We start from the raw sequence: 10,647 nt of genomic DNA, 5'->3' as shown, positions 1-10,647 counted from the left end.
ACTCCTCCGACGACCACGACATCACACCAGCTGGGTGCCAAAATCTCTCCGGCTGCCACAACGGCATGTACTTAGGGCGCTAGCTCTCCTCCGCTAGACACGTAGCACTCTGCTACACCCCCCATTGTACACCTGGATCCTCTCCTTACGCCAATAAAAGGAAGGACCAGGGCCCTCTTAGAGAGGGTTGGCCGCGCGGGGACAGGGACGGGACAGGCGCTCACGTGAGGCCGCTCGCTCCCTCTCCCGCGTGGACGCTTGTAACCCCCTACTACAAGCGCACCCGACCTGGGCGCGGGACGAACATGAAGGCCGCGGGATTCCCACCTCTCTCACGCCTGTCTCCGGCCACCTCACTTCCCCCCTTCGCGCTCGGCCTCGCGTCGACCCATCTGGGCTGGGGCACGCGGCGACATTCACTCGTCGGCTTAGGGACCCCCCCGGTCTCGAAATGCCGACAAAACTTTTCTTCGACTTTTCATTATTTTTAACAACGAATGTGTTTTCTGACGAAGGTTGCTCCTGCACAGAGTATGCTGTTGAGTAAAGCTTTGAGGATGCAACATGACCTTGAAGATAAAAAGCATGAAGTTATAATTGAGGGTTTAGAAAGCAAAATGAAAGATCAAGCGGCTGCTCTTGAAAAGAAAGATTTCGAACTTCAGACAGCAGAGGGTTTACTGGCAGAAGCTCAAGCCAAAATTGCAAAGTTGAGTAAGGAGCTTCTCTCAAAGTCAGAAAGCTTCGAGCAAGAAAAACAGAAATTTGATGCAAAATTTGAGACTAAGGTTGAAAAAAGTTCAAATTTGCAAAAGTCATTGAAAGAGCTTGAAAATCAATGTCTGGAGTTCAGCAACCGATGTATGCAACGGCTAAAACAGGTCTTTAATTCGGTTGGAGCCGGCTATGAGAAATTTAGTCCTTTGATTGAAGACCTGCCAGGAACCTTCGAACACATTGAGGGTGAAATTGATGCCCTTGATGAAATTATAGCTGGACACGGCGATTTCTGTGCCCTGGTAGCTTCTCGGGGCACAACTGCTGCCTTCCTAAAATCTGGTTGCACACATGGGAAGATTGTCAATAGACCAAACTTTAGCTTATCGCCAGCAGATCTGATTGATATTCCCAGTCTTGCTCGAAGCATAGGAAACAGATTTATAAAGCTAATATGGACGAAGGGTGGGCGAAGCCTAGCTGGTGACGAAGCTCGAAGTCATCTTAAGCCGGTAATAAAATCATACCTTGTGCTTACCTTTTCCTTGAAACTTGATTTTTCCTTATAACGCTTTAATATGTACAGGATGACGAAGCCGAAGAGCACAAAGCCGAAGCTTAGCAGACGATCCGAAGCTCAATAGATGATGATGAAGCTCGGATAGCTAGCTGTGGAAAAAAACTCTAAAAACTCTTGCATTAACCTTCATAAAGAATTAGATTCTACTCTGTAAATTTTGTCCATACCTTGTAATATATTTTTACCTTTCCATCAATGTATGAAATGTTTTGATGTGGACGGAACTTGTATTTTTTGAGCCGAAGGCGAAAAACACCTTCCCTTCTTTTCGTACACAACGAAGCATGATTCTGCTTTCGAAGCTGTATTCTTAGAGCCGAAGCAACTATTGTATCTGTATGATATGATGATGATGATCCTATGTATGTCTAAATGAATGTTTATGGATGCAATGTATGATGTATGTATCGTGCAAATGAATGTCCAAACACACACATACGAAGCTTCATCCATACCCTTCATTCCCTAAGGAATGACTGAAATCTCTCTTTGCCGTTTATTTTTCGGCTGCACCGCTTATTTATCGGTGTAAGTTCTGCATCCCCTAAGGAACATCTTTTGAACTTCTTCGCCTTCTATTTCGGCGGTATTCGCGTTGACTTTTCCCGCTTCGCCTTATATTTCAACGGTATTTGGCTCTGCATTCCCTTAGGAACGACTTTTGAGCAGAAAACTTACGCTGCGCTCCCTTAGGAACGGCTTTTTGTAGCTTCGTTATGCTCTGCATCCCCTTAGGGATGACTTTTGAGCTTCTCCCTGTGTTCTCTTTTTCTCTGCACTCGATGGTGCATGCTCAGATTTTACATTTACATATTTTGGGGGATTTTGCTCTCGTGGAGCTGAATAAGAAAGGAAAAATTACAAACTATGGCCCCATGAAAAACCTTTCTCCCCCTTTTTGAAAGGAAAAGGGTGTCATAGAAAAAATGAAAAAGATTACATCAAGTTACACATAATATCGTTGAAGCTCATCCGCATTCCAAGATCTAGGAATGTCGTTGTCGTCCATATCCTTTAATCTATAAGAACCGGGTCTTGACGAAGATACTACCAGAAAGGGTCCTTCCCACTTCAGCTGAAGCTTGCCTACTGTGTCCGGATTAGCCACTCTCCGAAGCACCAGATGCCCGGACTTGATATTTTTCAGTCGGACTTTTCTATCACGCCATTTTATTGTTTCGGCTTGATATTTATTAATATTTTCCACAGCCTGAAGTCTGACCCCTTTGATAGTGTCTTTTGCCACATGATAATCAGCTTCGTCTTCAGTCGAAGCTGTTGTTCTTATTGACCCCGTTTTAGCTTCTTCTGGGGTTATAGCTTTGTCACCAAATAATAGCTTGAATGGCGTAAAACCTGTTGATCTTGATACAGTCGTATTGTGGCTCCACACCACTTTAATCAACTCTTCTGGCCACTTTCCTCTGGGCTGGTTACAAATTAACTTCATTATTCCTGTCATTATAATACCATTTTCTCTTTCAACAAGTCCATTTGATTCTGGATATCTGACTGATGCAAAATGGATCTTCGTACCGATCTGATCACAGAATTCCTTGAAGGTTTCGGCATCAAACTGTGTTCCATTGTCCACAGTTATAGCCTTTGGTACGCCGAAGCGACAAAAATGTTTTGCCAAAAGAATTTCTGGACTGTGACTGAAGTTATTATGGCCAAAGGCTTCGCTTCAATCCACTTGGAAAAATATTCTACACCCACCACAACATATCTTAAATTGCCTTGTGCTGGTGGAAGTGGACCTAACAAATCCAGGCCCCATCTTTGCAATGGCCAAGTTGGCTGTATTAGTTGGGTTAGCGACGAAGGTTGTTTCTGGTCTCTTGCGCATTTTTGGCAATTTTCGCACTTTTGAACTAGATCTATTGCATCCGAAGCTGCCTTCGGCCAATAAAATCCTTGTCTGAAGACCTTCCCCAGCAAAGGTCTAGATCCAATGTGAGATCCACACAATCCTGCATGTATTTCCTTCATCAGCTCTATACCTTCAGTTTTGGATAGACACTTAAGAAGTGGAGAGCAGACTCCATGTTTGTATAACTCCCCTTCTATTATTACATATGGTCTTGTTCTTGCCTCCATTCTCTTATTATAAGCTTCGTCATCTGAAAGGCAGTTACCTTGGAGAAAAGATATAATCTCAGTCCTCCAATCTTCACTATGAACAGGAGATATATTAAGCACTGCTCTTTCAAGCAGTTCCACCGAAGGTGCTTTTATTGTCTCAAAGAACACTTCCGAAGGTAGAGACAGCCCCTGTGCCGCTGACTTGGCTAGCAGATCAGCGTGCTCATTTTCTCCTCGTGGAATACTCTTGACAGAAAACCCTTCGAAAGAAGCTTCAAGCCTTCGAACTGTATCCAGGTATTTCTCAACCTTCGGGTCTCTTGCCCTACAACTCTTGTCAACATGACCAGAAATAACTTGGGAATCGGTTTTAAGGACCGCCCTTCTTATCCCCATTGCCTTTAACTTACGAAGCCCCAAAAGCAAAGCTTCGTATTCAGCAATATTATTTGTGCAGCTGAAATCAAGCTTTATTGCATAGCATGTTCTAACTTTGGAAGGTGCAACTAAAACAGCAGCCGCACCTGCCCCGAAGGTTCCCCAGGAACTGTCGCAGAACACTGTCCAAGCTTCGGCATCTTTATTTGCTTCTTCTTCCTGAGCCCCTGGCGTCTAGTCAGCGATGAAGTCTGCTAACGCCTGGGACTGAATCGAGGATCTATGCACATAATCAATGCTGAATTCGTTGAGTTCTGTAGCCCACTTTCCAATCATTCAAGTAGCTTCTCTGTTCCTCATAATATCCTTCAAAGGCTGTGATGAAGGAACAATTATATGGAATGCTTGAAAATAGTGTCGAAGCTTCCTGGAGGCCATTAAGACAGCATACAACACCTTCTCCAATTTGTATAGTTTTTCTTTGATAAACTTAGTACTTCAAAGACAAAGTATACTAGGGCTTGCTTTTTAATTTGTCCTTCGAGTTTCTCCTGCACAAGCGCCGCACTTACTGCAGAATGCGAAGCTGCCACATACATAGTAACGGAGCCCCTGGCACAGGTGGAGTTAATGTTGTCAAATCAATCAAATATTGCTTCAGCTCTTCGAAGGCTTTCTGCTGAGCTATTGAAAGACTTTGGCTGATTTTAGTATTTCAAAGAATGGCAAGTTTCTTTCTGCTGATCTAGATATAAATCTATTCAATGAAGCCAATCTTCCTGCCAACCGTTGGACCCCCTTCTTTGTACTTGGCGGTTCCATTCAAAGGATGGCTTCGATCTTGCTTGGGTTAGCTTCGATCCCCTTCGTTGAAACTAGACAACCAAGGAACTTATTCTTCTTTACTACAAAGACACATTTTTCAGGATTTAATTTCAAGCCAGCTTGCCTGAAATTAGCAAATGTTTATTGCAGATCAGTGATATGATTTTCTTGCTTTGTGCATTTTACTATGATGTCATCAACATATGTTAGCACATTTCTGCCTATCTGGGAATGAAGGACCTTGGTTATCATTCTGCTGAAGCTTCCTCCAGCATTCTTGAGCCCCTCAGGCATCCGAAGATAACAATAGGTGCCACTAGGAGTTATGAAGCTAGTCTTCGGCTCATCCTTCTTCATCATCCATATTTGATGATATCCTGAGTAACAATCCAGCAGACTCATAAGTTCCGGCATCCACAAGAGAGTCTATCCTTGGTAATGGAAACTCGTACTTCGGGCAAGCCTTATTGAGATCCGTGAAATCAATACACATTCTCCACTTGCCATTGGCCTTCTTCACCATAACAGTATTGGCTAACCATTCTGGATATTTTACCTCCCTAATAACACCAGCACTGAGAAGTCTTTTGACTTCATTTCGAGCACCTTCAGCTTTATCATCGGACATTTTCCGAAGCCTCTGCTTTCTTGGCCTGAAAGACGAGTCGACATTGAGTGGATGTTCAATGACGTCTCTATTTACACCACAGAGATCATTAGTTGACCAAGCAAACACATCTTTGTTGTTGAATAAAAACCTTATCAAGGTTTTCTCCTGCTCTTCAGATAGCTAAGATCCCAGCAGTACCTTCTGCTCTGCTATGTCTTCACATAGAAGCATAGGCTTCGGCTGATCAGTCGAGGCAGCCTTCTCTCTTCTGTACCTGTACTATTCACAAGCTTCAGTTCCATCTATGTTGTAGATTGCTTTTGAGTCTGTCCAGTTTCCTTCAGCTTTTCTAGCAGCTTCCTGACTACCATGAACAGTAATGGGTCCTTGTTCCGAAGGTATCTTCATGCATAGATATGCTGGATGAAGTATTGCTTCGAAAGCATTGAGTGTCCCACGACCAATGATTGCATTGTAGGGGTATTCCATATCAATGATGTCAAACACAACTTGTTCAGTCCTTGTATTGTGGATGAAGCTGAAGGTCAACTGGCATCGTGATTTTGTCGAGCGCTGTAATCTGCCTTCCTCCGAAGCCACAAAGAGGGTGTGTAGTGTAACACCCCAGGTGTTTATCGTCTGCTCGACAACGAGTACAGACTTAAGCACGGGATATTGGTGAATGTAAAGGCCACTAAGTTCTAATTATCCTCGTCTATCACGATTTTGATATCGTGTCTGTCTCCATCTGTTTAAATTGTCCTAAATTATTTCGCAAAAATTCAGACTTTGGTAATTTTCGGAACATCGAATCCAGTATCGTTTGGGTTAAGCCATCAACGTCTTGCCTAAACTTTAATTCTGGAAATCGAATATGGTTTCTTAAACTTCATTTGAAATCATTTCACGCTTATGTTGCTCGTGTCTCTCTGTGGCCTGGCATCGTGGCGCGTGGATGGTGATAAGCGGTGTCTAGACAGCGCACAACCTCTCGCCCACGTGAACGATGTGTGACTTCGCTTCCGAAGGGTTCACAATTTCGATGCCGGATCGATCTCGCGTATTTATTTCGCGAAATGTCGAACCTGGTGTTTGTTTAAAATTTATGGATTAAGAGAATATGAATTTGGAATCCCGATCCACTCTTGTATTTTTGCCCAAGTGAATATTACTAGAACTCCACGATAGAAGTGCTGCAAAATTAAATCGGACCGAGATAACTAGAACCGAAATGAGTACTCGTAATTAATCTGTTCCACTGTCTACAACTATGAAAATTTGTCTGATCCGAAAAATACCTAACAGTGTTAGCGTAGTCCAAAAATATTAAAATTTATATTGTTTTGATGGGTCTGTTTGCATCTCGCCCGGATTCAAATCCCAGATTTTTCACTTATTTGGGTATTCTATTGGTTAAAGATTGGAGAAGGAAAAATCTAAATTTTTCTCTTATCTTCTCCACCGCTCTCTATCTTTGATTTTTTTCTCCATCAGTCTTATCCACACCTCTCTGTACTCTAATCAAGGCTGATAATTGTATTTTTGTTTATGCTTTTGGATTAAGAAAAAGGTGTAAGAATCCCGTTTTTCTTTTACTCTCCACGCGTCTGTATCTCCTTAGCCTTATCGCATTGGTCACAGGAACCAAATCCCTTCACGTCATTTTCTCCAAAGGACAAAGCCACAGAGTCTTTTCTCCATGCCGCTTTCCTACTCCCTCTCCCTGCTGATCTCGCGGCGACCGTCTTGGCTCCTCCTAGCCCCCAGTGTCGACCGCCCCTGCTCCTCTCCATCCATGGCTGTGCTCGGCCTCCACCTCAAGCCGTGCCCTAGGATCGTCTTCCAGCACCCCCTTCACACCCTTGCCTCCAGCTCGCCAGCACCCTCCGTTCGGCCGGCCATGGCCACCTCGCCGAGGCCCCAGCCACGACGTCATCCCCCGGTGAGCCCCCTTGCTGTGTCGTTTGCCTGCACCCTCTCGGTTCGATGAAATGGCCAAGTCGATAACTATCGTCGTTGCTCACAGCTAGCTATCGAAGTCGTGCCTCGCATACCGCCTATTCGATGAAATGCCCAAACCTGTGGACTGTCGACACCACATCTGCTCCCTCTCCTAACACCCTGTCGCAATTTCGTGTGTTGCCGGTGAGACATCGGTTTTCTTCTATTCAATTAGTTCTTTGCTTGGTGTCAATGGTTAACTGCGGTTTATGTTTGTGTACTGGTGTGTGGTTTGGAGGAGAGGAATCCCATATGTGTGAGGACAGGCAATCCGTGCAATAGTTGTTTGATGTTTGGGGTTATGCAAATCGGAAATCGTCATCATTATCCCAAATATTGATTTGGTTTATGATATGGTGAGCCCTTTCGTTACCTTGGCTAGTTAATTTGATCGATGAAGGCAGTGTAGTGCTATGCAATGCACACCACGTGTTCAACGAAACATTGAACCTAGAGTCATCATCGTCTCACTATTTGTATACTAAAGTTGATGTCTTTCTTTAGTGGATTATTATTTCTAGCATTTTATTGATAAGTGCTATTCGCATTGCTTTTGATAGATTCTGTTTATATGATTAAGCCAATGCCTTGCTTTAAGTGTTTAATCCACTTCCATATTCGTAATGAAATCGTGTCGTAGGATGGAGTTTAAATTGGGATGTGGTGTATGCATGGGATGTTCTAGTGGATATATAAGTCCAGTGCTATTAAATTGAATATATTGCTGTTTAGGGCTGCAGGTACAGTTTTAATTGTGCAGCTAGTTCGATAAAGTAAACCATGTTTTCTGTAGAAGTGTTATATATAAAACTTGTAGATAATCTCTTTATCTTACTTGTGTATAAATTTCATGACCATAGGCTTAGCAGTTTAGGAGTTATGATTTTCTCAAGTCCAGTTTTAGAATCTGTCCAGATTCTGTATAGATTTCGAAAATGACCTTGTTTGTCCAAGTTAAACTGAGAATCAGCTCTTAGTAATTCTAGGAGAATTGTAGTACTTTGCTTAAGCTTTCCAACAAGTTTTGGATCACCCTTTTTGGTGATCTAGAAGTCAAGTTATGGCTGTTTTAAATGGGATGTTTGAATCTGTCAACAGTCTGGACAGCAATGTTTGTTTGTATTAACTGACTTTGATCCACATTGAATCAACCTGAAATGTTTATAAACGAATTGTAGACAATTGTATTAGCTTTCTAAAAAGTCTAGGATCACCTGTTTTGGATACCTAAATCTCCAGTTATGGAGTTTTGAAGTAAACAATCGAATTCTGTCCAAATCTGGACAGCATTATTGTTTTGTACTGTTTGACCTTTCTAAGTGTCAAATTTCGTTGTGATGAAAATACCAAAGTTGTAGAGGACTTCTTAAGCTTTCCAGAAAGTTCTAGTTCATTATTTTTGGATGAATACCTTGTGAGTTATGAGCAAAACCGTTGACTGCTGAATGCTGTCCAGAAAATCTGCAATGGGGTATTTGGTTTGATTCCTGTTTGGCTAAGTAGGAGTAATCAGTTTTTGATTCTTGAGTGATGAAGACTTATGACATGTGAAATGTTTATCCAAATGTCTTGTTGCACATGGTTGAGTTTTTCTTTCTTAATGTGTGCTCTAAACCTATTAGTTTGGGAATTAATACTTTGATGAATGTATTGGAACTAGTAGCTAATTAGACCTTGTGTGGTTATAATGAACTCAATAATGCGAAGAAGGTTTAGTAGACATACATATCTAGATCTATGAATTAATTTGGTCGCCTTATAGTTATAAGCATGATGTTAATGCCGGATGATTGAGGAGTAAAGTTTAGAATTGAAGTGCTTGTTATGCATAGAAGTATTTTAGATCTATAGGTTGAGATAAGTTTTGCTCCATAGGATTTTATACTAGTTAATAGTGGGTTATTCATTAGTGCTAAGAATGATGTTAATCCTTTGATAGTGTACTCTAATCCATAAAGTTAAGGTTCATGTATAGCCTTTTGTTGATTGATGCTTGAGTTAGATCTATGTAAATGTAAAAAAATGTACTTGTGATACTTAGTAATATCTTGACATCTAGTGTGCTCCTAGGTGTTGTGATGACTTGTTTTAAATATGTATCCTCTTTAACATAGATTATCTATCTTATGCCCTTCGTGCTCATGCTCATGTGCATCATACATATCATTTAGGTACGTTAATTGATCACATGCTATGGAAGACGAGTGGAATTGATCTCCAAGTGATGCTGATGGACGAAGCTAAAATGGATGAATCAACCAAGTGCCAGGATAGAAGATGCTCACCAAGTGGTCGTCAATTAACAACACTAACTTAGTGTTATCCCAGGCAAGCCCCGGTGCATTTGTCACCTCCTTGTTGTTATAAAACTTTTATCACTTATATGTTGCATTAGGTGATAGGAGTTGAGTGATGAAACAATTGATGCATTGCCATTCCTTGGAATTTGATTACTATTCCTTGATTCTTGTTTATAAAAGAGAACTAAAGATGCTTAGCCCTGCTTAGATAATTAAAAGTTGTTTCTTTTAAAAAGATGATGTGTTACACGGGATATGGGAAATTGTTGTGAAAAAGAAATTGGGATGGTGAATCCATATGGCCATGATGGATTCAACATCCAGAAAAAATACCTCTGTCAGGTACCAAGGATTGGGAAATGGTTTAACTAAAATGAGACCAGACGTTGAGCAGGAAAGGTCGCCCGTTTGTGTCGATTAAGGACCGTTCTGATTGTTGGCCTGCTGATCTAGGACCCTTTAACTGGCCACATGCCTCATCATGGGTAAGCTTAGCCTCGGTCGGACCAATACCAGAACAGCTCGCACGCACTGGGAGTGGAGAGATGGCGAGAGTAGCTTGTACCCTTCGTGGCAAGAAACTGGAAGGTGGGGTGCTGTACTCTCGGAAACATGGCGGGCACCATGGCGAGAGTAACGTGTACCAACCAGGCCAATCGCTGGAAGGTGGGGTGCTGTACTCTCGGAAACATGGCGGGCACCATGGCGAGAGTAACGTGTACCAACCATGCCAATGGCTGGACGGTGGAGTGCTGTGCTCTCGGGTCGCGTGAACCCATTCTGGTCTTGAGAAACCCGTGGGCGAGTTGACATATGCAAGGGTTAAGTGCTACATATGTCGTGTGGTTGGAGATCCCCAGCTGGGTATTAATCGATTCGGATCGCCGAACTTCTCGGATATGAAGACTGGATCTTCGACCTTCATCGTAGATAACAAGTGAAACTAAAGCTGCTAAAATGAAGCTAGTGTAGGACAAGTGAATGCTCTAGATTAGGCAAATCTAGATTCAGGAAAAGTACTTAATTTGTGAAGTAAAATTTTTGCATAAGGATCCACTACTAGTAAGCTTTTCTACGAAAATGAGTCTTTGAAAGTTGATAAGCTTTACCTTGATTCCCGACAAACCAGCATATCCTTGAGAGTCTTTTCT

The 10,647-nt window shown here is 42.3% G+C and overlaps 1 long non-coding RNA gene across 1 annotated transcript; it reads left to right on the top strand.

Moving 5' to 3' along the window:
- The first annotated feature begins 6,851 nt into the window (after positions 1-6,851).
- LOC118476098 (uncharacterized) lies at positions 6,852-9,524 on the top strand. The gene is made up of 3 exons (XR_004855430.1): positions 6,852-7,137; positions 7,222-7,552; positions 9,368-9,524. It is a non-coding gene; the product is annotated as an uncharacterized lncRNA (long non-coding RNA).
- Positions 9,525-10,647: the final 1,123 nt, after the last annotated feature.

Source organism: Zea mays, chromosome 1, assembly GCF_902167145.1.
Source record: "Zea mays cultivar B73 chromosome 1, Zm-B73-REFERENCE-NAM-5.0, whole genome shotgun sequence".
Classification (NCBI taxonomy): domain Eukaryota; kingdom Viridiplantae; phylum Streptophyta; class Magnoliopsida; order Poales; family Poaceae; genus Zea; species Zea mays.
This window is presented reverse-complemented; position numbering and strand designations above follow the sequence as displayed.